At 36.4% G+C, this 25526-nt stretch overlaps 1 pseudogene; it reads right to left on the bottom strand.

Moving 5' to 3' along the window:
• Positions 1-3166: 3166 nt before the first annotated feature.
• Positions 3167-25526, bottom strand: part of LOC131049391 (T-complex protein 1 subunit zeta 1-like) — an 89824-nt pseudogene continuing 67464 nt past the window's right edge.

Raw genomic sequence — 25526 nt, 5'->3', positions numbered from 1 at the left:
AACCACCAAGTCTGACTTGTACCAAGGAAAGAAGTTTTTCAAGTCCGCCCAAGTTCAAAAATAATGAGGAAAGAAAAAGGTAAAGTCCGCCTTAAATGGGAAGCAAGATGGAAAACTTTTTACCAAGTCCGCCAGCTATATGGAAAAGATTGACGAAATCCGCCTTGCTGTCAAGAAAATCTGCCTAAGTTCGAACTAAGGGAAAGAAAGTTTTTAGAAAGTTTCAAATTTGGGAGGAGAAATGAGGAAAGAGTTCGATTTTAGAACTCAAACTGAAAATAGAAACTTTCTCAAAGAACTAAACTCAGACTCAAATGAAATCAAAACTTTCCTAAGGAGATTAAACTCAACTGAAAATAGAAATAGCAACTTTCTTATTGCATTCAAAGACTGAAATAAATTTGGAAACAAAACTAGTTCAAGATTGGAATGACCAAGCTGTGTTTCCAATTGCAAAAATTCGAACTACTTGAAGGTTTATACAAATGGTCATCCATTCATTCATTTCATTCATGATGAAAGTTTGAACTTGAGGAGAATTTTAAGAGTTTTTTCTTGGCAGGTCTCAAGAGTTCTTAACAAGTTTTGAGAGTTTTATACAGATTTCAAGAGGATTTCGAAGGTTCTCTAAGGCATCTTCAGAGCTTCAAGAACAGATCAAGGATTTTTCTAAGGCATTTACAAGAGGGAGAAGTGAATATTTTCACACCAAGCATTCATTCTACTCATTTCTTGCCTAAATTCTGAAGGTGACGAGGGTATTCAAGGTAGATTTATTGAGTTTTCAATCTGGCTTTCAAATTTTGGAGGAGATTTTCAGGACTTAGTCTGATTTTCACATATTTTCTAGAATTCGAATCTAATTTCACCTTTAATTCACAGATTTTTGGAGATTGAGTTTTTCATTTCCAAGTTTCTTGCGAGCCAATTTCAATTCCAAATTCTCAGATCAGATCAAGTTCTCTAAGTATTTCCAAATTTCTAAGTGCTTACAACCTATCAAAAAACTAAGGAACTGGAAAATCAGAACACACTTTGCCATCAAACCTTCAAAATGTACACTCAAAGATAGAACCTTAACTTAATTTTCTTTTGGTTTTGCAGGTCATAAATGGCAGCTGAAGGCAGGATCATCGCAGAAAACACAAATGGAGTTTCGAGCCAAATTCAGAATTAAAGACAGGACCATGAGCAAGGTTTGTCCGAGCATAAAGATGGCAAAAATTTGGCTAAGTATGGGAAAACTATTTCATAGAAAAAATTTCAAATTCCTCCATTATGACGAAAGCATAAAGGAGTTCTTCTCCAAATTCAAGGCACTTGAAAGAATCTCAAAGCATCAAGAAAGAAAAGTCCTCAAACTTGGTGAAGATATGGAAAAATTAAATAAATTTCCGACTTTTGGGGGGATTTCATCTACAATCCCAGACCTATTGAAGCAATCAAGGCAACTTCTTGAAGGATTTCATCTCCTAAAGAGTCAAAGACAAGCTCCCAATCAAAATCAGATGGTGACAAGAAGGAACAAATTTCCATACTTAGACAATTTCTTCACACAAATTGGAGAATTCAGGGAAGACATCCAACACGCTGAGGTGGCGCCTCATCATCTTCCAGCCAATCAGATTGTTCAAAGTCAACATGTCCAAGTTCAATGAACCTGACTTATCCACAGAAGCTTCTAGAGGGCACACTTCACAATGCAACAACCTTCTATTTTTATTATTGGTTCATATTTAGCAAGAAGGACAAGTGTCCCCAAATGTAATTTTCTCATTGATCTAGGGGTAGTTATTTTAGGAAACCCTAATTAGGGTTTTGATCTTTCAATCTGGGCCCTTGATCACTGTTCGATCTTGGCCATTCAAAACTTTTGTGTGCCTATATAAGGTTGCCTCCTCTCATTTGAAGAGTGAGGTTTTTGAAATATTGTTGCAAGAAGGTCATTTTCAGATAATACATTACTTGTGTGCTTTTTCCTAAGGCTTTGTAATCTCTATTATTTGAGTGATTAGCAAGCTTTTCAATTTCTTCAACACCTTAGTTAGATTTTATTTCATGTTGTTGGACGAATGCAAGATCTGATAAGTATTTATGTGGTGAATCTCCGCTCATACTTTTGATGAACGGATGGTTTTTGTTCATTGTGTAAAGTTAGTATGAGCTTTCCTTTGTGCATTCTTAACTTCTGATCATAAGCACATCCCTTGAAGATTGCATCTGCTTTGTGTAGTTGTCCTAACCGAGGCGAAGCAAAGTGTGGTTATTGAGTTCACCTAGTCAATATCATCTCTTGAATTCCTAGGAATAGATTAAAACTTCTAAACCCTTATCTCCTTTTCAGTTTTTCCATGATCCAGGTCCCAAATGATAGAGCTTCATTGTCTAAACCTTCATTGTGAATTGAACAATCCAAGCGTAAGTGCCTTTGTGTATTACCAGCATATCACAACGCCCATTGAGCTTATCCACACGTCAAGACTTGACAAAAGAAACCTTGGAATTGCCATATGATCTTCTCGCAATCTTAGCATAAGCAGTGATTTTTCAAGAGAGGATAGAGTGTCTTTGGAGATTTTATTCTGAGTTTGGTGAATGATAAAACAAACACCAACAGAACCCAGACTCCCCCTATGTATTCAAACATGCCTGAATGCTACCATACCATTGCCGTATTATGCCTTATAATGAAACAATCCATTATCTTGAGTTGTAGGATCACCTCTGGATTCTAACAAGAGATCTCTATTGCTAGACCATTGCAATATTATGCCTGAAAATGGATTAATCCCTTCCAAAACAAAAATGAAAATTTAACAAGCCAGTAATGGAAAGCCATAAACAGTAAACAGCTCATTTAAGGTGTAAAAATACAGTTCTAAGAATTTCTGTCAAAACCATAAAGCTCTCATAAATTATATAATAAGAAAATCAAATTCTTAAAAGAGGGAATCTTGACGGAATTATGGATGTAATGGAAGGCAAGAACCTTGTTGGCTGATCAATAATATTTAAATATACAAAGGAACAATAAAAGGGCTACCTGGTGCACTAGATTAAAATGCCAAGATGTAATAGCAACAGTAGGCACAGACTCAGATTTACAAGCTTGAAAGAATCTGAAAGTCCATGGTCAAGAACTTTGGCACATGAATACACAATAAAATCACTGAACTGGATATCCGTTAAGAAAATTAGATTTGAACACTAAGAACCCCATGCACTTTTATATTGATGCTTTGGTACTTGAAACAAATTTAGTTTCTTGCTAGGGCATAGGTATGTTCCACTCGAAAATAACTATAAATACCATCATCCCCTCTACAAAATTGCTACCACCCATCTTCCAGGGAATTGTGAATAATGCCAGAAGATTGAACCCAACATAAAACTTCATATTTTTCACATATTACATCCAGCACGAATCACCTCGTTCAGCAGAACTAACTATGATGCAATCATAGGGTTGTACAAATTTAATTTCCTGCTAGGCCATAGGTATGTTCCACTCAGAAATAACTATAAATCCCATCATCACCTCTACAAGATTGCTACCACCCATCTTCCAGGCAATTATGAATAATACCAGAAGATTGAAGCCAACTTGAAAACTTCAGCTTTTCCGCATATTACGTCCAGCACGGATCACCTCGTCCACCAGAAGTAACTGTGATGCAATCATAGGGCTGTACAAGACATTCATGTCAACAATACATTCAAATTAAACAGAAGCACAAATGTTGATCATATTTCACTTAAGATTGTGTGCAATACATTTCAGAAGACTCTCTTGAGCTCTCTGCACAACCTATTTTGGTTTAGATAGCACTCTCGTGTAATATAAAAGATAGAATTGAGTTCAAAACAGACAAGAAGTTATTCCAATTGGAACTGTAGCACACATGAAATCAAAGTAGTAGGATAATTTGGTGTAAAATAAAATAATATTAAAACCGCACCCTGAATTGATAAATTGACGCTTGACAGAGTAATTATCAAAAATACCCTCCATATATGGATCCATTGGTTCTCCTGTATGATGATTTAGACCAACAATGTTGCCTCGTTCATGTTCAGCCTGGACATAAACTCAACACAGTCAGATATATCTAAAGGCAGAAGTATAATAAATAGAAATAAGTCCAGAAATTGATGTTTATGCAGTATCCACAAGCAATCTCACCTGGAGCCCGATCAATACATCCTGAGTATCTAGTCCAGAATTTTCTGCTAGAGTTTTTGGCACAACTAAAAGAGCATCAGAAAAGGTTTCAACTCCGAGCTGTACACGCTGAAAAGAAAAAAGAATGATGTCATTAATGGGTCTAGAAATATCATTGTGCAAACTTATTAAATGGTGCTTCCTTCATCCCAAAACAATAATCTTCTTTTTACTAATAAAAAAGATATAACAGTTAAATTAATGCAGAGATTTAGTTTACAAAGGGAAAATACAAGTTGCTTAATTCTAACTAAGATCCTTCATTTGAAAACGTATTTGAAAAATTTATGTACTCTTTTTCTTTTCTGACCAATTCTTATGCAAATGATATCACATCTTGGGACAAATTGGCACACTTATTTATGGCCTGGGAAGCTCCTCGTTTCTGTTTCCTATCTGTAATATTTTAGAACTCATAAGAAAGAAAAGGTCACAAGTTTTTCCCAGCAGTGCTGCCTTTCCCACCACCCTCCTAATATTCTGTTATCAATATAATTTTAGTTGTTCAACATTTCAAACATTTTTAAATAAAAGTCAATAGAGATCTCACTTAATGAGCCTTTGAAAAGCAAACCAGAAAAATTGAGTTTTAAAAATGTGCGATTCATCCTTGAGAATTTCACGTTCAACAAATCAACAGGCAAAATGAAAAAGTACTCCTATTAATTTTTCTTGTCATTACCATGTCTGCAGTTTCACTAACCATGCCTTCCAATTGGTGTTTTACACAGTGGGTCTTGCTTCTAGTTTCTCACAAAAGGAACTTGTAAAAGTTTATTTATCCAACAGTCATATGTTAACTAATCTGATACATGTGGCTCTCTCAAAGTGCAAAAGAACAAAAAACAAAAACTCTGAGACAAACTGTTTCCCGACGAATGCATGGTTTGATGAGGAATGCAAAATAGCTAGGAGTTTATGAGAGTCAAATAAAAAAGAGACACACATCAAAGATTGCAAGAAGATTTTAAAGAAAAAGAAAGCTGATTTTATGTTCACAAGGAGAGGAGCTAATTTTCCTTGGCAAAAATAATCCCCCTCGTTTTTGGAAAGAGCTTCAACCAAGAAAGAAGCGGACTGAAAATAATATCACGGCTACACAGTGGTTTGATTATGCAAGGCAGCTTTATGAGCATGATTTGGCAATGGCCTCCCCGCCCTTGGTCAACATTCCCACAAATCTTTTCATTGTGCAAGAGATTGGATTGGGTATTAAGAAGTTGGGTGTTGGTAAAGCTGAAGTTTTAGATGAGCTTCAAGTAGAATATTTCAAGTGGGGCATGAATGTTCTTGCTCCTCATATTACAAAAATATTCAATAACATCATCCTCCATCGGTTTCCTAAAGATTGGACAACAAGTCTTGCTGTACCTCTTTTCAAAAGCGGCAATGTTAATAACCCCTCCAATTATAGGACAATAATGATCAATCCTTTGTTTGCTAAACTTTTTGGAAGCGTGATAGAAAATAAAATCAGCAAATGGGCGGAAGAAAATCATAAAGGTGCAAGGGGTCAAGCGGGTTTCAGACCTAAACATTCTACAGTTGACCATGGTATTACTTTGATACATATCATTGAAAAAACATCGGAGAAAAAGGAAGAAGTTTTTTGTTGCTTTGTAGATTTCAAGAAGGCTTTTGACACAATCCCTAGAAATAAGCTTTGGCATAGAATGGAAGAACTTGGTATTCCGGCTCATCTTAGAGTAGTTGTTCATAAGCTTTATGAAGAGGTTAAAGTGAAAATCAGAACTTCAGATGGCATCTCAAACAGTTTTAAAAGTGATATTGGGGTCAAACAAGGGTGCCCTCTATCTCCTACTTTGTTTGGCTTATACATTGACAAGCTTGAAGAATGGTTAAACATGCAGAATGGCGGAGGCATTCAACTAGGTGAATTTGTGATAAGGCTTCTCCTTTATGCGGATGACCTCATTTTGATTGCTAAATCTGCCCTTGGTTTGCAAGAGCATTTATTTGCCCTTGAGCGCTTTTGCAATACAGTGGGAATGCAAGTTAACATCAGCCAAACGAAAGTCATGCTTTTTTCAAATAGAAGGAAACAAAAGCAGCATAAATTTTACTTGGAAGGCAGCATTCTTGAAGAAGTTATAGATTACAATACCTTGGGATTGATTTTAACAAAAATCTTAATTGGGAAGGCTGCAAGAGGAAAAGAACTTTAGGAGGTTGGAAGGCATTTTATGCTCTTCAAAATAAGTGCAAGGAGGCAGAGCTTTGGGACTGGAGTACCATCCAAACTCTTTTTGGGCTTTTGGTGTTGCCGGTTGTTCTTTATGGATGTGAAATTTGGGACAGCAGTACCTCTGTCTCCCAATGGAAGCAAATAGAGAGAATTCAAAAACGTTTAATTACAAGCAAGTTCAAAATTAAAAGTACAGTTCCATATGATATCATGTTAAGTGAAGTGGGAGCTGCCCCTATTGAAGCAACTGCTATGGTGCGTCTCATTAGTTATTTAAAAAAAACCGAGCAATTGGGAGGAGGTAGATGGCCTGAGGTTGTTGTCAATGATTTATTGTGCAAAAGGAAGAAGACATGAATGCAACAAAACATCAAATGGTTGGAAAAATGGAACATTTATTTGAGTGCGTGTCCCACAAACAACAAGGAGATAAAGGTCTCCGTTATGGATAAGTTCTACAAAAAAAATCTAGGGAATTGGGTTAGGAAGAAAGAAACAATACTATATCAATGAGTTCAACCTCACTTATGATCATCTTCAAAAAATCTATATAGGGGCTAATATATCTTGGAGAGCTAAAATCCTCATTGCTCAACTTAGAACCAACTCTCACCAACTTCGATGTGAGACCGGGCGGTGGAAAAGGCCAAAAGGGACTTGGGAAGAAAGAGTTTGCCTGTTTTACAACACGGGGAGGGTGGAAACTGAAAGACATTTTATTTTGGAGTGTGAAGTACTTAAAGACAACAGGGATAAGTTTGTCAATATCTTAGCTGATAGTACATGGTATAATTTATTCAGCAAGGAACATACAGAGAAGCTGGGCACACTCATCATCGACTTGCATAGGCAGAGATCTGTTCTTCAGAAATTGGTTCAGATTGGACAGGCTGTCCCATAGGCTATTCTTGGCCTCGTGGACGTTAAAATTAATTCTTTCTTTCTTTCTTTCTTTCTTTCCATATATCAGAATTTAAATACTCATTCATTTCTCGATATATAAGACTTTAGATACTCATTCATTTCTCTCTGAAACCTCTGCTTGGTGATATTACTGGAGTACATTATAACAATATGAAATTTGAACATAATAATATATTTTTAACATAAAACCTAGAAAATATGACATGATATTATATGTAACCATAATTAAGAGCCCGTGGCTTACCCCCTTAACAGTTTTCTTTACAGTGTTTTTGAGATGCTGACTTGCTGCAACTTCAAATGCTCCCGCACCCTAATATCCATCAACAAAGAGTACAGTATGTTCAAGCAATGTAATGCAATCGACACTGAAAATAAAACATTTCTATATCTGACCCTAAACATTTAGTAGAATAGTAGAATCAAAACATGGATAGTTGCAAAGAAAGTCTTCTTAAATTTCACACTTAAATTTATATTAAATTTTATACAAACTCAAAATAATGACAATAAAAGAAAAACACCTGAGAACATCTGTTAGAGTAATATGGCATGTACGAAAAAAGAAAAGTACAACTGGTATTGACTTAAAAAATGAGCTTGACAATGGACTTTTTCCATCATATGTTTCCATTAGCTTGATTTGCAAAGTGGCAAAACCTTAAGCAAGTCGTTCTGCCTTATGAACCATACCTAACTAGCTATGAAACCAAAAGAAGATCATACTAAATCAAAGATGACTGAGTTACCAAAACGACAGCTTGATCTTCAATTGTATTTTTGACAGCCCTCAATCCATCACGGACTGCATCCTTAATTTGAGCAATAGTATGATCATTTGGCCCTGCAATGGGCAAAATACCAGAAGAACAAAAAAATGATGATAACTAATAAAGATAGAATCATCATTAAAGCCTGCAATATTCAAAATACAGCCCTCATTTTAATAAATGGTATAATCTGCAAATCAAAGAAAGATGATTTACATATTTTTGAACCTACCTTTAATAAGAATTGTACATGAGTGAGGGTTTTTAACATTCTCCACAAATGTGTATTTTTCTTCCCCAAGCACATGTTCATATACAAGTCCTACCCAACCAAGCACATCGGGAGTCAAGTCATCAACAGAATTAACAGCTTCACCACCACAAGCAAGCACCAGTCTCTCCATATTCCGTCTCTTTGCTCTCCTCAGAGCTACAATCTACAAAATGCCATAAGAAAAAAGAGCATTACTCACAACTGAGGAGAATACTGGGTTAACATATTTTCCTCTGAAACATATGCTAAACAATTTCTGAATTAAGAGCCCTTTATAATGTATATAAGCAAACATCAGAGTTAGTACGAACAGAAAGGACAATTTTGTTAAACAATTCAAACTTTGTAGTAGTGGTGTTATATAAGAACAATGAACAAAAGGAAATTCAGCTGAACTAGGCACACAGATTTCATGTCATACTGAGATGGCGAGATCAATAGCAATTGAAAAGGCAAAACAGTCTGAACATAAATTTAAGGGTAGAATATTCTATCAGCAATAATCTCTGAATGACGCCATTGTGGATCTGGGCTAAGCAACGAGCTGTGCCCCTGGTTTTATAGATCTGTACCCGCCAGACCAATATATGTTTACAGAATTGATCCAACGTGTGTGGGGATGGGTAGGGAGAGAACTACAATTCCCACCCAACACAATCTATAGCCTGGGGTTCAGCACCATTTATCTTCCAGGGGTCTAGCCAAACCCCAGCGAATCAGCCGTCAGGTTCCCCAGGTAGGTGGGTGACTGGATTAGAGCAAAAGCTTTCTTTAGAATAAAAAAATCTTCCAACAATTCAAATGAAGGACCCCTAAAAGCAGTGGGGGCAAAAGAAGACTAAACTGGCAACCCGTGCAGGAGGTAAAACGTCATCAGGGGTCAGTGCTCCAGCATGCATTGAAGAAGTCAACCATATAAAAGCATATCAACTAAGTTTAAAAAATCTATATCACATCAAATATATTCATGATAGGCTTGTTTAGTGCACATCCATAAAAGTCAACTATCTTTTAGTATTTTACGCATATTATATTAGCACTGATCATAGTAAAAAAACAAAAAAACAAAGTTCCACTTAAGTTTCATGTTAGTACATAATTTTCATGAATCAAATCTAAGTTTAACAAGTTTCATGTTAGTACATAAGTTTCATGTCTGTGTGACTTTCCAGCCTTGGGCAGAATTTCAGACATTCTCATACTGTCATACCTTTTCTGTCATTCCCCACTTCCCTGCCGGTATCAAATATCCCAAAACCCTGATCACCAACCTTCCACTCCCCTGCTGTTTGCAGATCCACGAACTTTCACTTCCCTGTACACTCGGTATTGCCAACCATTGCATCCTTTTGGTATGCATTCTCTCAGATCCCTACCTTCCAGCATACTCATTCATGAAACCCCAACAATTAAACAAAGGAATTCACCTATAACCAAAGCCGGCCAAGGACACCATTGATGGGTCCAAATTTGAATGTAAAATGACAAAACAACTTTCAAACGAATCTCAACATTAGTAGGCCTATACTAGGCCTCCAACCTCTATATTACAAAAGCAATTTTATCATCTTTTGACATCATATCAACAAACCCAAAATCATAATCAAACACTTGTTTTGACTTGTTGGATCTAAGAAAAAAACTCTTAGGTTCTGGACATCAACAAAACTCCATTGGTCTCCTGGAGTTCAAAGGATGAAACCACTTTGGATTCCGGAGTGTAACCTCACATGCTAGTTGCATCTGCACTTCATGCTTACTGAATTTCAACATTTGAGCATTTCAGCACTCTAAATATTTTCTGAATATATGTGTGATCATGGCAATCTTTGTTATCAAAGAATGATTGAAGCTTTAATCTTTATAATCATTGAATGAACTATTTGAATGAAATACTCTTCCAGCTAGTTTATACAAATGTGTGTTGTGGGTCTTTCAAATTTAATCATTACAGTTGATACTCCACATAATATTTCAGATTTGAGTGGTTTTACATAAATATTTAGCTAAGGGTTACTACAATATTAATGGTTAAAAGATTTGTAAACTAATTATCTAAAACTCCATATTAGTGATCACGTCCTTCCATGGCTGTATTGTCTTAATATCTTCAATTTATGGAACATTTAATATTGAGCCCCCAAATAGCATACATAACAAGGTTTATGGGCTATAGAAATTATCTCTAATATATTCTCTCACTCAATTCTTTTAAATATAAATTTTATGCAACTTTGAACGTAAGAAGCTTGAGGTAAAATACATAAATATTATTTATAGACCCAATCCATGCCACCACCTCCAATATATATTTACTTGAGATAAATTAAAATAACCACTAAATTATGTTATTGTTGATGTGGTTTTTAGGCACAATCAAACACAGAATAAAATACCAAAGTATCTTATCCTCTCTTGAGCAAAATCTTCCCAAATGCTAAACTATGTGATCAATTAAAGGACTCCGAGGTTTCTATTGTTGGGTCACGACTAGTGGATAAGCTCAATTGGTCATTATGATTGTTGTTAATCCAAGGGGCCTTACGTACTTCTCAGGGGACAAATGTCTAAATTTCAAGTGATGCCATCCAAATGATATGCAATATAGCTCTTTCACTATTACTACTTAATGCTTGACAAAGAAAATGCAAAAGTTAAAGGGTCGAGAAATACTATACTACGCCTAAGAATGCAAGGATGAAGGATGAATTTCTAGTGAAACTCTACTAGTCTTTGCTTCAACATACAAGAACAACTTCCACAAAGGCTAATGCAATCTTCTAAGGAGATTCAAATGAATTTTTGAATTATTACCAAGCATAGACACCATTAATAGAATGCATAACAATGATTGAAAAACAATTGAACTTAGGCACATTCAAGAATTCCAATTGACCACACAAGGCAAATTTGCAATCAACAAATTGCTAGTGGTATGGATTAGGAGTTTCACCATGAATCATACACAACAATCTAATATTCAACTTAAATAAAATTCTAAAGCTTAGATTGAGAAGATGAATAACCATGCAAATGCTCGAAAGAAAGAATAGAAAACACCACACTTCAATGTCTTTATTAATCCAGCAGCAAAATATCAACAATTGTTCAAGTCTATCTCATATATTACAAAATGAAAAGATGGTAGCTTATATAGAGCTCCAAAATGAAATAGAGGGCTGAGATTGTTCTGAAATGAATGGCTGAGATTAAAACCCTAATTAGGGTTAGTTGTAGCCAACTAACTAATTCCATAATCAACCAATAGAGATCAGGCATGTTTCTAGCACGCACTTTGAGGAAATTTCCTCCAACGAGGAAATAAGCATCACATGGAGCTCACAACAAACTTTCTTCTAGAAGCTCATTTCCTTGATCCTTCTCTTTGATGGCGAATGCAATGAATCTCCAATGTGTCAGCACAAGTGGCGAAGGCCTTTTGCCATTTTGTTTCTTGCTTTCAGAATATCCCCATGAAGACCATGAATGAACAAACTTCATTCAAAACATTATCTGAGAAACCTGTGGTTGTAAAGAAGATAGATTTTATCTTGTTATGCAACTCATCAACATTGAAACCATCCTCATCGAGCATGTCCTGGATAAACACTTGCCTGGTTGACATGATGAATTGTTCTTGAATTCCTTTAAGTGTCTCTTCCATCTTGATACAATCATCTCTTGTTTTATCAAGAGTTTCCTTCCTTGCCATCAAAATACAATACCACCTGTTGAAGTCATAGACTACTTTTGCTTCCATCACTCCACCATCAATTAGCACCTATTTGGGAATTTCCTCCAATGCTTGCGATTGTGGTATGGTCTTATCTCGCATAAACTGAAATTCTTCCCATATCTCCATGATGTTTTGGATCCTGCACAAGAATGTGGTGAATCTGTCGTATTTTTGCATGAATTCATGAGTGAAGGTACTAGTTTGTTGAAAAGCGTTCTCAATCCATGTTTTAGTGACTTGGGCTATCATTCTTGTCTCTTTCATTCCTTCAACTACTTCTTTGGAGAGTATTCATGGTGGCCATGGTGTGTCTTCTTCTTGTTGGGATGACATACAATGAATGTAGTCTATCAATTGCTTGTTTTCCTCCTTCAGTTGCTTCCTTTTCCTCACCTCAATCTCCAATTGTTCTTCCATGTTAGAGGTCGATCCTCTAAATTCTTCAACCACTTGAGTACGAGTGACAGGACCAATGTCTATCTCTCTTATATCATAATCTTCTGTCGTAATTTGATCTCTTGGTTTATCAAACTTGGGAATAACCACTTGTACTTTTCAAGAGCCGGATGCATCATTCACAATCCTAGAATATTTCTAGACTTTTTTTCTTTATTCTGTTCTACTCTTGCCAGCAAAGTGTCCAAATCTCTTACCTCATCTACTACTGTCACTATTTTCTTTTTCATTCTTTCTTTCAACCATTCAGGCACTTAATCATCCACCTCTTCCAATCCGGATTGCTGCTGATTACCTTTGAGAGCTGTCAATGCGTCTTCATAATGTTCTTGATTTTGAACATCAACATTCATGCCTTGTGTTTCTCCAATTGGATTGGTTTATTGATCATAAATAGGTTCTTCATCATGAGGTGGTGAATTAACTTCTTCATTGTGTGGTTGATTGGTATTGTTGGATTCATTAAAATTTCTATCTTGTGCATTCTGAAAGGCTCCTTCGTCTTCTTGTGAGACGGTCTTCCCTTTTGAGGCTGCATTCATGTCCACAAAGATGTCTACCTCCCTGTTAGAAGGATTACTAGTAGTGGATGGAGTACTAGTTGTCCTTTGATTCTTCTATTGAGTTGAGTTATCATCCAGTCCCTTTCTCTTCTTTGTTGGGGCTTGTAAGCTTTCAGGAATATCTTGTTGACTACTCTCTCTTTGTGTGCTTACTTCATTCCCAGTGCTTTCATCTTCAGACTCTTTTGAGTTCTCATATTGATAGGATGATGATTCCTCATTATCCATTCGATCATATGTTGGAGTGATACCTTTTGCTCTCAACTTGTTTGCTTGATGTAGTATCCACTTCTTAGTGTTGTCCAACACTAATTGGTTTATTATTTCTGGTTGAGTGACTTCGGGAGCATACCAATCTATTGCATAGAGGGGCTTGTCCTTTTCCTTTTTATAGTGCGGCAATATCATATCTTCATCACCTTCTACTTGGTCTGGAACTGCAACACCTTTGTGAGCCTAATCAACTTGAGAGTCTTGAATATGCTTTCTCTCTTATCTGAAAATCGTCAACTGCATTTGCCCAATGGTCTTCAATATGCCTGAAATGATGAAATCTCTCCTTGTTTATTGTTCCAATGTTGTGGTAGGGATCGAAGTTGCTCCTTGAAGTGTGATTCCTGAGATTGTAGTGTTGTAGTTCTTCCTCTGATCCTTGTGTTGTTGAGATAGTGGGGCATGTTTCAAGGAATTTGCCTATTTTGACTGGGAAGGTAGTCTTGGGTTTCTTCTTCCTTCTCTCAAGATCATCATACTCTACCAACTGCCTAGATACTTCGAATAGCACTATCTTGTTTGTGGGATATCTGGGAAGATGGTAAGCATAAGAAGAGCAACCTTGTATTCTCAAGTAGGTGAATTTTGGAAACTGAATGTACCAAAAACCATATTTCTTCACCAACTTCTTAGACTCCTCAGATAACCTAATGTGGTTGCCTCCTTGCAATGTTCTTACAATGTGCATGGTGAAGGCATCATCCACTCTCCTATAGTGAGCAATGTTGTTTTTCAAATGCAATTGAGGATATGCATCATACAACAACATTTGACCCTCAACTGGTCCTACTGGTGCTCTACAATTCAATCCCTTATATTTACCATATCTAGCTAAATTGTATATCAAGTATGAGCTCGTGCAAAATGTCTTAGTTTTCTCCACATTCATCAATTGCTCATATAAATTATCACTTACTAATTTTGCCCAATTGATGATGTTAGCTCCTTTGATTACTTCCTCAATGTAGTACCACATCCATGGTTCATATGATGCAGCTTGAGGTGAACCCATGACTCTATTTAGCATCATGAGCAATTCTGCCAATCCTTCCTTGAAATCTGATTTGAGGAGTGTCTTCGGTACTCTCTTATGATTTTTTCTAGGCTCAAGAATTCTTGTTGAGGATGTCGTCACAAGCTTCTAGTTTACTTCGATACAAAGCTAAGGCATCATCTTTGCTTTTGTAGATCATCTTGTCATATGGAGGAACATTGAACACTTCAGCTACTGATAGTTCTATGAGATGTGCTATCTTCCTTCCATCTGGTGCTACGATTTGCCTCTGCTCCGGGCGGTAATGCTTAGGACATTCGAGGATCAGCTCCCTACATTGGACTGCTGGTGGGAAGCAAACTATATGAGATATGCCATTCCCTGTGAACTTCTTCGCCATCTTGGAGGTATTGTGCATGCTTCCCCCAAATACTCGATCTCGGAAGTCATCCATATCTGTGTGTCCAAAGTTGGTGTCGCTAATCTTCCGCCATTTGGATGTGAGCTTAGTGAGCTTAGTATCAAAGAGCATGTCTTTGAATTCATTCTTCATTAGTACTTGCCTTCGATTTCCTCATGTCAGACATTAGCCTACAAACAAAATGATTTTGTCACAAAGTAGATGTGGATTTTGTAGTTCTAAAGAATGAGACATGATAGATAAGAATGCTAACAATTTTCAGCTTGATCAATGACTTCTCATACCTCAGCTAAGACAAACAAAAACCTTTCCTCAAGAAAATTACAAGCTACAGCTCTTCGAGATGACAAAAATCAGACCTGGAAATGAGAAAATAAACTCAGATTTTTAAACCTTTATAGAAAATTGTTAAACCTTAGTGTTTGTAAAAGTAGTTTTGCATTGAAATGTGGTCTTATGAATGAAGGTTTGCCAAATGTCAAGGGCCTGATTTGGTTTTATTTTACTCTTCTATATTGCTGCAGGTCTGACGATGCACACTCTTGCCAATATTGCACATAATTTGGACTGGAAATTTTCCAGATTGGACTTAGAATGCTTCTAATCCAAATCGCCTCTCTTTAAGGTTTTATTTTGATCAGTGAAATGATCAAAAATTATTTGCCTAAGTCGTTGATATCCTTTCTCCAAATAGCTGGCCTGAAGATGAAAATTACCCTTCCAGATTATCGCTTTGAATGTGCTGAAGATAAACTTGCTGATGTCTTGAAGTGCAGATCGAATTTTGTTTGGAGGATATTTTGATGCGTGAAAGAATAAATTATAAATGCCATCCTCTATAGGCGCTAGAAACTAAGAGTCGCCACCAGGCCGACTTTGCATCTTAAAAAAAATGTTTCAATTCATCCTTTGCTGGGCACTCATCTTTCAAGGCCAACTCCTCCTTCCTATTGATTCTCTTTTGAATTGCACATCATTTTCAGTTTTTTAGGCTCCATTTGGACTTATGCCGAATCAAATTTTCATATTTCATTGGTGGCGAAATACTTGTTTATTTGCACTTATCATCATAGGCGGTCATTTTAAATTCACTTGCACCTAGACAATTTGGCGGCTTTTCAAGCTTGGTTTGTACTCCTTTACTTGAGCGGCAAATTTATTTTCAATTGGACTTACTAGATCAAGCAGCCTTTTGGACTTCGTTTGCACCCCATAGTTGAGGCGGCCTTTTGTTGCTCATTTGGACTTGATGTCCTTGGTAGTATTTTAAGCTTCATTTGTACTTGATGAGTTGGGCGGCTTTTCTTTCTTCATTTGCACCTCATGAATTGGGCGGCTTTTTTTACTTCGTTTGCACCTCATGACTTGGGCGGCTTTTCAAGCTTCGTTTGCATCTCATGAACTGGGCAGCTTTTTTGACTTCGTTTGCACCTCATGAATTGGGCGGCTTTTCAAGCTTCATTTGGTGTTGATGAAAACTTCCTCCTCAATTCGGTGATTGGAGCTTCATTTTCATTTAGGTGTTTTTTATATTTAATTTGCAACATTTCCATTTCACACTTTGTTCATACCCCTTTTCTTCATTAATTTCAAACTTGAGTGAGACGGCATTTTGTTATCCATTTGCACCAAATTCGTTTTGTGTTTCATTCGTACCACTTTCAAGTCCTAGACTTTTCAAACTTGAAGGGTGGCATTTTATACTTCATTTGGACTGAATTTATTTCAAGTTTCATTCCTACCACTTTCAAGTCTCGAACTTTTCATTTTGGAGGGTGGAATTTTCACCTTCATTTGGACTAAGTTCGTATGTCGTTTAATTCGTACCACTTTCATTTTGTGAAATCCATGACTTGAAGGGCAGAATTTTCACCCTCATCCGTACCCTGTTAATCTTATGTTTCATTTGTACCTCAATCAAATCTAGATTTCAAAGCTCTCATTTGTACAAACTTGAAATTGCTAAGCAATCGTTCATCAAGATCAATTTTAGCAAATTCATGCCTTAGCCTATTTTTCGTTTCAAATCCCAATTTGACCTATGCTATTTGATTGCTTTCTCTATCTCCCCTGGGAGCGATCTCTATGACTCTTTTTCTCTTTCGGACCTAGACCTTTTCAGCTCTCATCTTTGTATCCTTTTAACCCTAAGAGACCCTTGAATCAACATCAAGATTTGAGATACCCTAAGGCAAGGGGAACCTTCAATTTGGAGTCCGACTAAGACTACTAGCTATTCAATCAATTGACTTAAGCTATTGAAAGCAAAAAAGAGGGGGTCCCCATTTTTGAGGGGGTGATGTGTGAAATGGTCACAACAGTTACCAATACAGCCCCTACAGAGCCTGGGTCATGGCCTAGTCTAGCATGGGTTTAAAGTCCGGATTTGGCCCCCTATGGAATTGGGTAGGGTCATGTTCAAACCTTGTGGGTCTGTCAAAAGTGAAACCTAGTGACTCTGAGGCAATTTGGCTCATTTACAAAAGAAAAAATTGAGTAAATTCCCCCCAACCCTAAAACATAGATTGCAATGCATTTTAAAGACAAAAACAAATTCATTTCTCTTATTGTGAATGAGTATAAAATGATGTGCACCATGAAGGTTTGCATGGTTTTGAAGGTCTTAATTTGGGCCACCCCTCGACCCCATTGGGGAGGTTGCCCCCAAACCCTCATGAGGGGTGTTGCTCCTCAACCACACTGGGGGTGTTGCTCCCTAACCTCCATGAGGGGAACCACCCCTTGACCCCGCTAGAGGCACTACCCCTAGACCCCTGGCATTGCCCCTCAACCCTATTGGGGGCATTACCCTTAGACCCCCATAGAACTTATCTGATTCGTGGAGTGCTCTCCAAGTCTAATTTTGCAAACTATGCTTCAAGTTTGTCTACAGGAAGGCAACCACAATGTAGTCATCAAATTGAACAATCTTCCTTAATGTCACTTGATGCTTACTTGTTTTCCTTGTTGTCTAGAAGATAACATTTTAATTTGGGGGGGATGATGTATTTAGTATATAATGCCTATTATTATGTTTCGATAATATTGTCTATCTGACTATGTATTTGCAAGTGCTAGTGCTAGCGCTCATGCCAATGCCAATGGCACTGTGGTTCTAATTTACCAATACCTGCATCATGAAATCATCTAATATGGATGGTGATGATATTTTTGAACACCCATATGATGATGCCTAATCAACAATGGCTGATTTTTTATGCTTGAAATTGTTATTTTTATTATTATAATGTGTATCATGACATTCGAGTTTGACTAGTTGACATTGTAATATTTTCATTTTGTATAATGGTTTTTTTATTATGCAATATATGATGCTATGTATGGTATTTTGAGCTTAATTACTGCTGCAAATATGTATATATTTCTGATTTTTATATAGTTTTGTATAGACAGAGCCAAAATGAATCCAACCCAAAAAGAAATGTATGCACTCATATGGGCAGATTTGAAGGCAAATATAAACGATTTTTGGACTTTGTGTTCACATTCGCCAGATCTTGAATTTCATGGATGAGAATCAGTGAACACTGTGACTTAGCTGTTAGGAATATGGGCAAAGATAAACCACCAAATAAAATCTAACCTTATTTCAGATTTTATTCAGTAATAGACTCAGGTTTTTAAAAAAGGTTTATGTAGAAAACTGCATCAGGCTTTCAGTCTAAACTCTTATTAATCAAAGTAAATACTGTTGGTGTTGGAAATAAGCCACACCCGGACCGACGATGGATTGGTCCAAGAGGGACCAGTAGCTCAGTGGTAGAGCACTCCAGCAGCGTATGGAAGGTCCTAGGTTCGAGTCCTAGCTGGTCCATGTCTCAACATGGTATCAGAGCTAGGTCCAGGCTAGGAGCCCCAAGCACACGAGAGGTGTGGCTTAAGGGGGGATGTTGGTGTTGGAAATAAGCCACACCCGGATCGACGATGGATTGGTCCAAGAGGGGCCAGTAGCTCAGTGGTAGAGCACTCCAGAAGCATATGGAAGGTCCTAGGTTCGAATGCTCGCTGGTCCATGTCTCAACAAATACAACCACCTTGTATCCAGCTGGATGTTATAACCCTAATCAAACACCAATTCATCACATCCCCTTCAAAGCATATATCTATCCACCTATGTAGGGATTTTTCCACTTACCAAAATAGTACAGAATAACATTCCTGAATTCCAGTTCTATATTTTGCATGATCTATTCATTGCAACTTTTCACTCAGTGCTTGTGAAAACATTGTTAATTTCAATTTACTTAACCTAGCACTCCATCATGCAAATCCAAACTGATTGCCACACTCTTCTACCTGCAGTATCAGGCAACACTTACAATAGAAGTTACTGACTACACCTGAGAAGGATGATCTATTACCTACCTAAGATAAGCCACTGAATAAAATCTAATCGTACTTCAGTTTTTCTTCAGGAATAAACTCATTTTTTGAGGAAATGTTTATTTGTATCAAGTTCTACGTATTCCAGAGTAGAAGCTATGAAAAACCTCTGCAACACAATTTTCCTTACTCTTAGTATTAATTATTAAGCAACCACTGTTCAAATATATCTACCTGCCTTGAAATTGTAGCTTGTCACTTTCTGTTTTAATGAGAATTTTACTTCAATTTCTATCTATCTTAATATATTACATGTGCTACACACAATGTTTATTAGATAAGAAATTGGTCCCGTAAAATTCCAGAAGAGAATTACAAATATTATAAAGAAAATCAAATCTATAGTAGTATCCAATTACAAAGCAGTCACTAAAAACACACGATATCTTCTTTGAGCAGATCAATCCCAACAAAACATTTGTAATATTCAGAAAAATTTCATTTGTCCCAAATTTGTACTACAAGGACCCAAATATGGTGCTAACTAATTGACTAATGGTTCCATAAAATGCTAGAAAAGTATTGAAAGATTTAGATGAGAATAAAATTTCGAACAAACATTAACACATACCCCTTCTTTTGCTAGCATATCAAGTGAAGTGGGGTCTATTCCTTTTTGGTTGATTACAAGATTACAACAAGATTCTTGTCATGTCCATCACAAACCTGCAAAGCACCAAGGATTTTAATAAAATGACGCCAACTCATGATTATGCCCTCATTGTATTAACTGTAATCAGTGTACAATTGTAGCATTCACCTTCTTCTTTAAGTCAATTATCTTTTGAACTTTGTCATCTACATGTCTTCTCTCTGCTAATACCATTTTCTCCCTCTGCTCAGCATTCGAGTAAAAGAAACCTGCATTTACTTCACTGTGAAACAATAGAGAGCATTCCTATTATAGAGTGACATGATAAACAATGAACCTACATTCAATTGCAAGCATTCTCTACAAAATATATACCAAAACTTTTTATCATCTTATTTCAGTTTTCTAACATCAGTGAGCTTTCATGGCATTTACAAGATTGTGAAGAAATTATATGTATTACGGGTAGGCTAGCATTAACCTCTCACAGCTCATAGCTACAGTATATGCATTAATGAGCACTCATGACATTTAACTGGTTTTATATCAAGCAACTTTCTCACCCATAAATACTGGATTGTCCCGATGTATTGAAAATTTAGACACCATAAGTTTTCCTTGACATCTACGCATTATAATCAAACTAAAAAGATAGTTTTATTAAGCACACCAAAGATGCAAAAATCGGCAAAAAATTGCCAAAATCGTAATATATCGCAATGCGAACAGGCAGCCGATTTAATCTTAGAAAAATTGCAGGTGATTTTTGCTTAAAAATCACAAGTTTTTATCAGTTTAAATCAAAAAAAAATCCGGTTTACTCGTGAGTTTGCAATGAAAAATTGTGGCTTGAAAAAGTGACATGTAACCCTAATTTTTTTGCGGAAGGCAATAAAAGTGTGGACGGGAAAAAGAATGCATTTTATTGTTTTGTTTGGCTTCGTCTGCCAATGCCGACTGCTGCCCACGACGCCTTTGACCTCGACTTCGACCTGCATCAAAACTCTAGACACCTTCAAAACGCCCGACGCCTAACAGGTAAGATGCATTCAAACCTGTTAAATTTTAATAATTTTATTTATTTTTACATTTATTCGAACCTGGTAAGATGCATTCTTATTTTCAGTCACAACTTATTTATTTATAAATTTGTAAAACTAAATACTGTCACAACTTATTTATTTATAATAATACTGTAAAACTTGTAAAAACTAAATACTGTATTATGACAGTATGTAAAACTTGGCATACATTTGATAAATACTGTATTATGTAAAACTAAATACTGTATTATGACAGTATGTAAAACTAAATACTGTAAAACTTATTTATAAATACATTTATTGATATTTAGTTTTACAGTATTATGTAATATGTATTATAAATACTTCAGTCACAACTTCACAATTATAAATGTATTTAGTTTTACAGTATTTATAATTAAAAATTGACTCAAACTATGATTTATATATGAATTTAATTATAAATTTAGTTCTACAGTATTTAGTTTTTTCGTATATCACTTTGCTATATGGTATGTATTTGACTAAAACTATGATTTATATATGATGGAAACCAGTAATATGCTATTGTGTTCTATAAATTTAGTGTATACATGTATTTTTTTAGAATATTTTAAGAAATTATATATTTTCAAATGTTCAATAATTTTGCCGATTCCTGATTTTTTTTAAAATTTCGACCAAAAGATTTATTGCTGATTAAGAAATTTTACATCTTTGAAGCACACACAACCACTGCTGAGATGTGAGTATACTACATGAAATAAAACATGAGGAACAAAAAAGCACAAATGTTGTTCAGGCATGTGAACTTGTTAGGAAATGGGTCAATGTAGACATCACTGGATCCCAAAAAATTATTGCATAACTTGACACACTGCAGATACAACTGTATAAAAGGAATAAGCTAAAGAGCACTATAATTAATAGGTAATAAGGCACAACACTTGCTGGAAAGCACATTTTTAATGGTTTGAGATTGGCTTGTTGGGGTTTGGTTTGACTATAATTGTATTGGGGTATGGATGCTTTTGGGGGCTAGGTTTTTCCCTCTGTGAGGGTTTTCCCAAGGTATATCTTGTGTTAACTTGTGATATGTCTTTGATCTCTGCATATAATTATTATGGATAATTGTATGCATTTTTTTCTCTCATGGGGTTATGTAAAAAATAAATTGATCATCATAATTGAATTTCCTAACATATGGTATTAGAGCCATGTTTGTGATTGTGGGGGCTTCAGAGATACCTATTTTTCTATAATCCTTGGATGAGTAGATCTGATGCAAAGTTGAAGCCATGACAATGTAAGAGAAATTTGAGGCGTTTCAAGGCATGGACACAAATTTGCAAGTTGTTTTGCAGATCCAAGGTTTTGGGATTGTACATTTGTGATTTTGTTTTGCAAATCTGGGGTTTGAATCTGAGCTTGGAAAAAGGGTTTCCTTATGGTGTTCAACATAAAGATTTTGGGGAGAAGGTTTCACGAGTGACCCCCTAGTCCAAACAGACCTAGCCATTGGATCCAATAAACAAAGATTGACATAGAATTCAACCTATTTTAGTTACTAAAAAAATGCATTTTTTTTGCCTCCAACCCTTGTCGTATGGCTAGCCAAAGGTGGCTGCAAAGAAAAAAATTTAAAAATCAAAAAAATAGAATGTTTTGATGGGCCTTTAAACATTTTATAACTTGCAAGAAATTATTTTTAAAAAGGATGTTTATATGACAAGTTTTTCTCTTTATTTGGCGGGTGGGGGTTCCACAAACCTACCCCCAGCGTACCCTTTGTACGCCTGACTACCGATGTGACAATGCATATGAAATATGTTGACCACTGCCACCAAAACCTTGATCCCATGCGAGGCCTGCCATTTAAACCATCAATTTATATTTAAAAAACATTTATTATTAAAAATTAATTCAATTTAAACTTGGAATCGGGTCCACCACAAATTTTTGCACACCCTCTACCACCACTATGCCACTTGCGCGCCACTGATGGCACCACCTGGGGGCCATCACTTTGCCACCCCATAGGCCAAATTGGGGAGCTTTTTTTCAAAATGGTGCAACTTCCACCCAAGTTTTCCATTTTTCAACTTCCAATAGTCATTAGAAAGCTCTTTCTGAGCACTATGCAAAGGCGCAAGTTTGGTTGACAGATTCTGCTGTTTTGGACAGTTTTGGGTGTTTGAAAGTCAAAAGTTTCTCTGGGACATGATTCTACTCATGACTTTTGCATATGGAATTGGACTTTTGATTTCGAATAAGGCTTGGGGAACATGTGCAGCATGCTACACAGTGGTACTAATGATTTCTCACTTGGATGAATAGAGAGAGTTGGGTACTTGTTTGATCACCTGTTGGTGCCTGAGATTTGGGGTGTGTTTTTGGGTGCATCCAAATCAGAGAAGAGGCCAAAACCTGAGAGAGTGCATGATTTAATGAAATTTTCATAGTGGTACAGCTACTTGTCAATTTGGTGCTCCCTAATACAAGTTTACAGATATTTTCAAATTTTGGGCTTTCATGGTAACAAGTACAGAGATTGTCTTTTGATTTAAGGACAGGTATTGACAATTGTGGAGAATTGGAGTCTCATGTTGGTGAGAGTTGGTTGTAAGTAGGCTATTGGTGTTGATTACAGTGTCCTGCAGGTACATTAATGAATTGACACGACATGATTAAGTTTGTGATTGTTTGGTGGTGGTATAATTTAGTTTTAAGAGGTTGTTCTTATTCATGGATGATTGTTTGGTTCCTAGACTATAGTACTTGAATGTGAATTCTCTTGGCAAAGCAGATCTACAATTGATGTGGTGTTTAAGTCTTGAGATCTACAGGTTATCTTCTTGGTTATGATCTTCAAGTTATATAGTTGTGTAGGTTGGCCACTCACTGGGTTGCAGTGGAATGACTTGGATGTGAACTATTTATATCCATGGGTCTTTTCAATGCTGATACAAATTCAGTTAGTTGGCCTTGTTTGTGATCAGTTGTGCATTGATATGTGTGCATTGAGATAAGAGGATGGAAGTTGTTTAGAGTGTCTAGATAGTCAATTATGAGACTTGTAGCATATGGTTTATCACTATGTTATGGTAGCTTGGTTACACACTTAAGTGGGAGCTTTTGACAGTGATGTTTTGATGGCACTGGATTAGTTCATGATGTTTTGATGGCGGTTGTATCTTCTTGGTTTGAAGATCATGGTTGTACTCCACCCTCTAGGAGCTCATGGTGTTGAATTCTTTGATTGCATTCGGGCCATGGAGGATCTTCAGTAAAGAGATGGTTATAACAATCCCTAGAGAGCTTGGTTACATGATTTAATGGGAGCTTTAGCAATGATGTGGTTTGATCATTTGACGATGGATGGTTATCTGTATGTGATTGGAGATGTTGACATCTTGGTTTGCCATGGAGGACTCTTGCAGCCTTCTGTTAAGGTGTCACTTTATGATTTATCATTTGAGATGTGATCCTTGTTTGATAGGATGTTTTCCTTATTATGATATACTCTTGTTTGTGCATATTAGAAATTTGGCATGATGCAGGTGCTTTAGTAACATGATATGTTCATCTAGAGCATATGATCTTCTTTTGAGGAGATATTAATTTATGATGTCATGGTCTCTTCTTGATTCTCAAAGTTGGAGCTTTGACAGTGGTCTTGTTAGTTCTCTTGGTATTGAGTACATTGGTCATTCGCTTCAAAGCTTCATGATTATGTTGCATTTGGAGCCTAGTGTGGATTGATCGATTGCAAGTGCTCATGAATACTTGGAGACTTAGGTGAGGTTTGAATTCTCTTATAAATAGAGACATGTGTTGAGATGGATACCCTTTAATTGAGGAGATTGTTCTTGGAGTGAGTCATGACAACTTGGTTATCTTGAGGAGCATTCTCATTCCCCACTCCTGGTCTACTCTACAGTTAGTCATTTGCATTGCCCATTCTTGTTTTCAAATGCATTATGATTTATGCTTTGTTTTCTAATGGATATGGATCTTGAGCTTGTTATTTAGTTTTGTAGGGTTCATTTGAGGAGTGTTGGAATGTTTATCTCATTACGCATGTGAGTTGATTTATGATGGCATTCACTGATGTGGAGTTTACAAGATGTTAGTGTGTTTATTCTTTGGTTGGGGAATGATTTTGAGTTTGATCTTCCTTGGTTTGAGAGGCTTACATCCATGTTGGTTAAATGATACATATGGTATTTGTGATCTATGGGATTGAACGGTTGGGCTTTGTTGAGGCTTTTCTTTGGGATGTTGTGAAAGAGATCATACTTGGCATAATTTAGCATTTAGAGGTGTGTAGAAGGGCATGCTACATGCTTTGATTTGCAAGTTCTTGTTCTTCTTCTTGGATGTTTGTAGTCAAATGAAGTTGGTTTTGAGGTTAGATTGAAGCTATGGCAATCACTATGTTTGTGACCATGTGTTCACTATTTTGGTGACAACATGGAGGTTCCTTTATCTCTTTCCTTTGATAAGTGTGAAGAACTTGGGAGAGCTATGGTGACTAGTTGTGACAAATGTACTGCACCAGATTTGTTTGCAGGATTTGCATATTTTTGTGGATATTCATTGGAACTACATGATATTGGTTACACCTTCTATGTGATGCTATTGGTAGAGTTGGCATGCAGTGTGAGTT

The sequence above is a fragment of the Cryptomeria japonica genome, chromosome 3, assembly GCF_030272615.1.
Source record: "Cryptomeria japonica chromosome 3, Sugi_1.0, whole genome shotgun sequence".
Taxonomy (NCBI): domain Eukaryota; kingdom Viridiplantae; phylum Streptophyta; class Pinopsida; order Cupressales; family Cupressaceae; genus Cryptomeria; species Cryptomeria japonica.
This window is presented reverse-complemented; position numbering and strand designations above follow the sequence as displayed.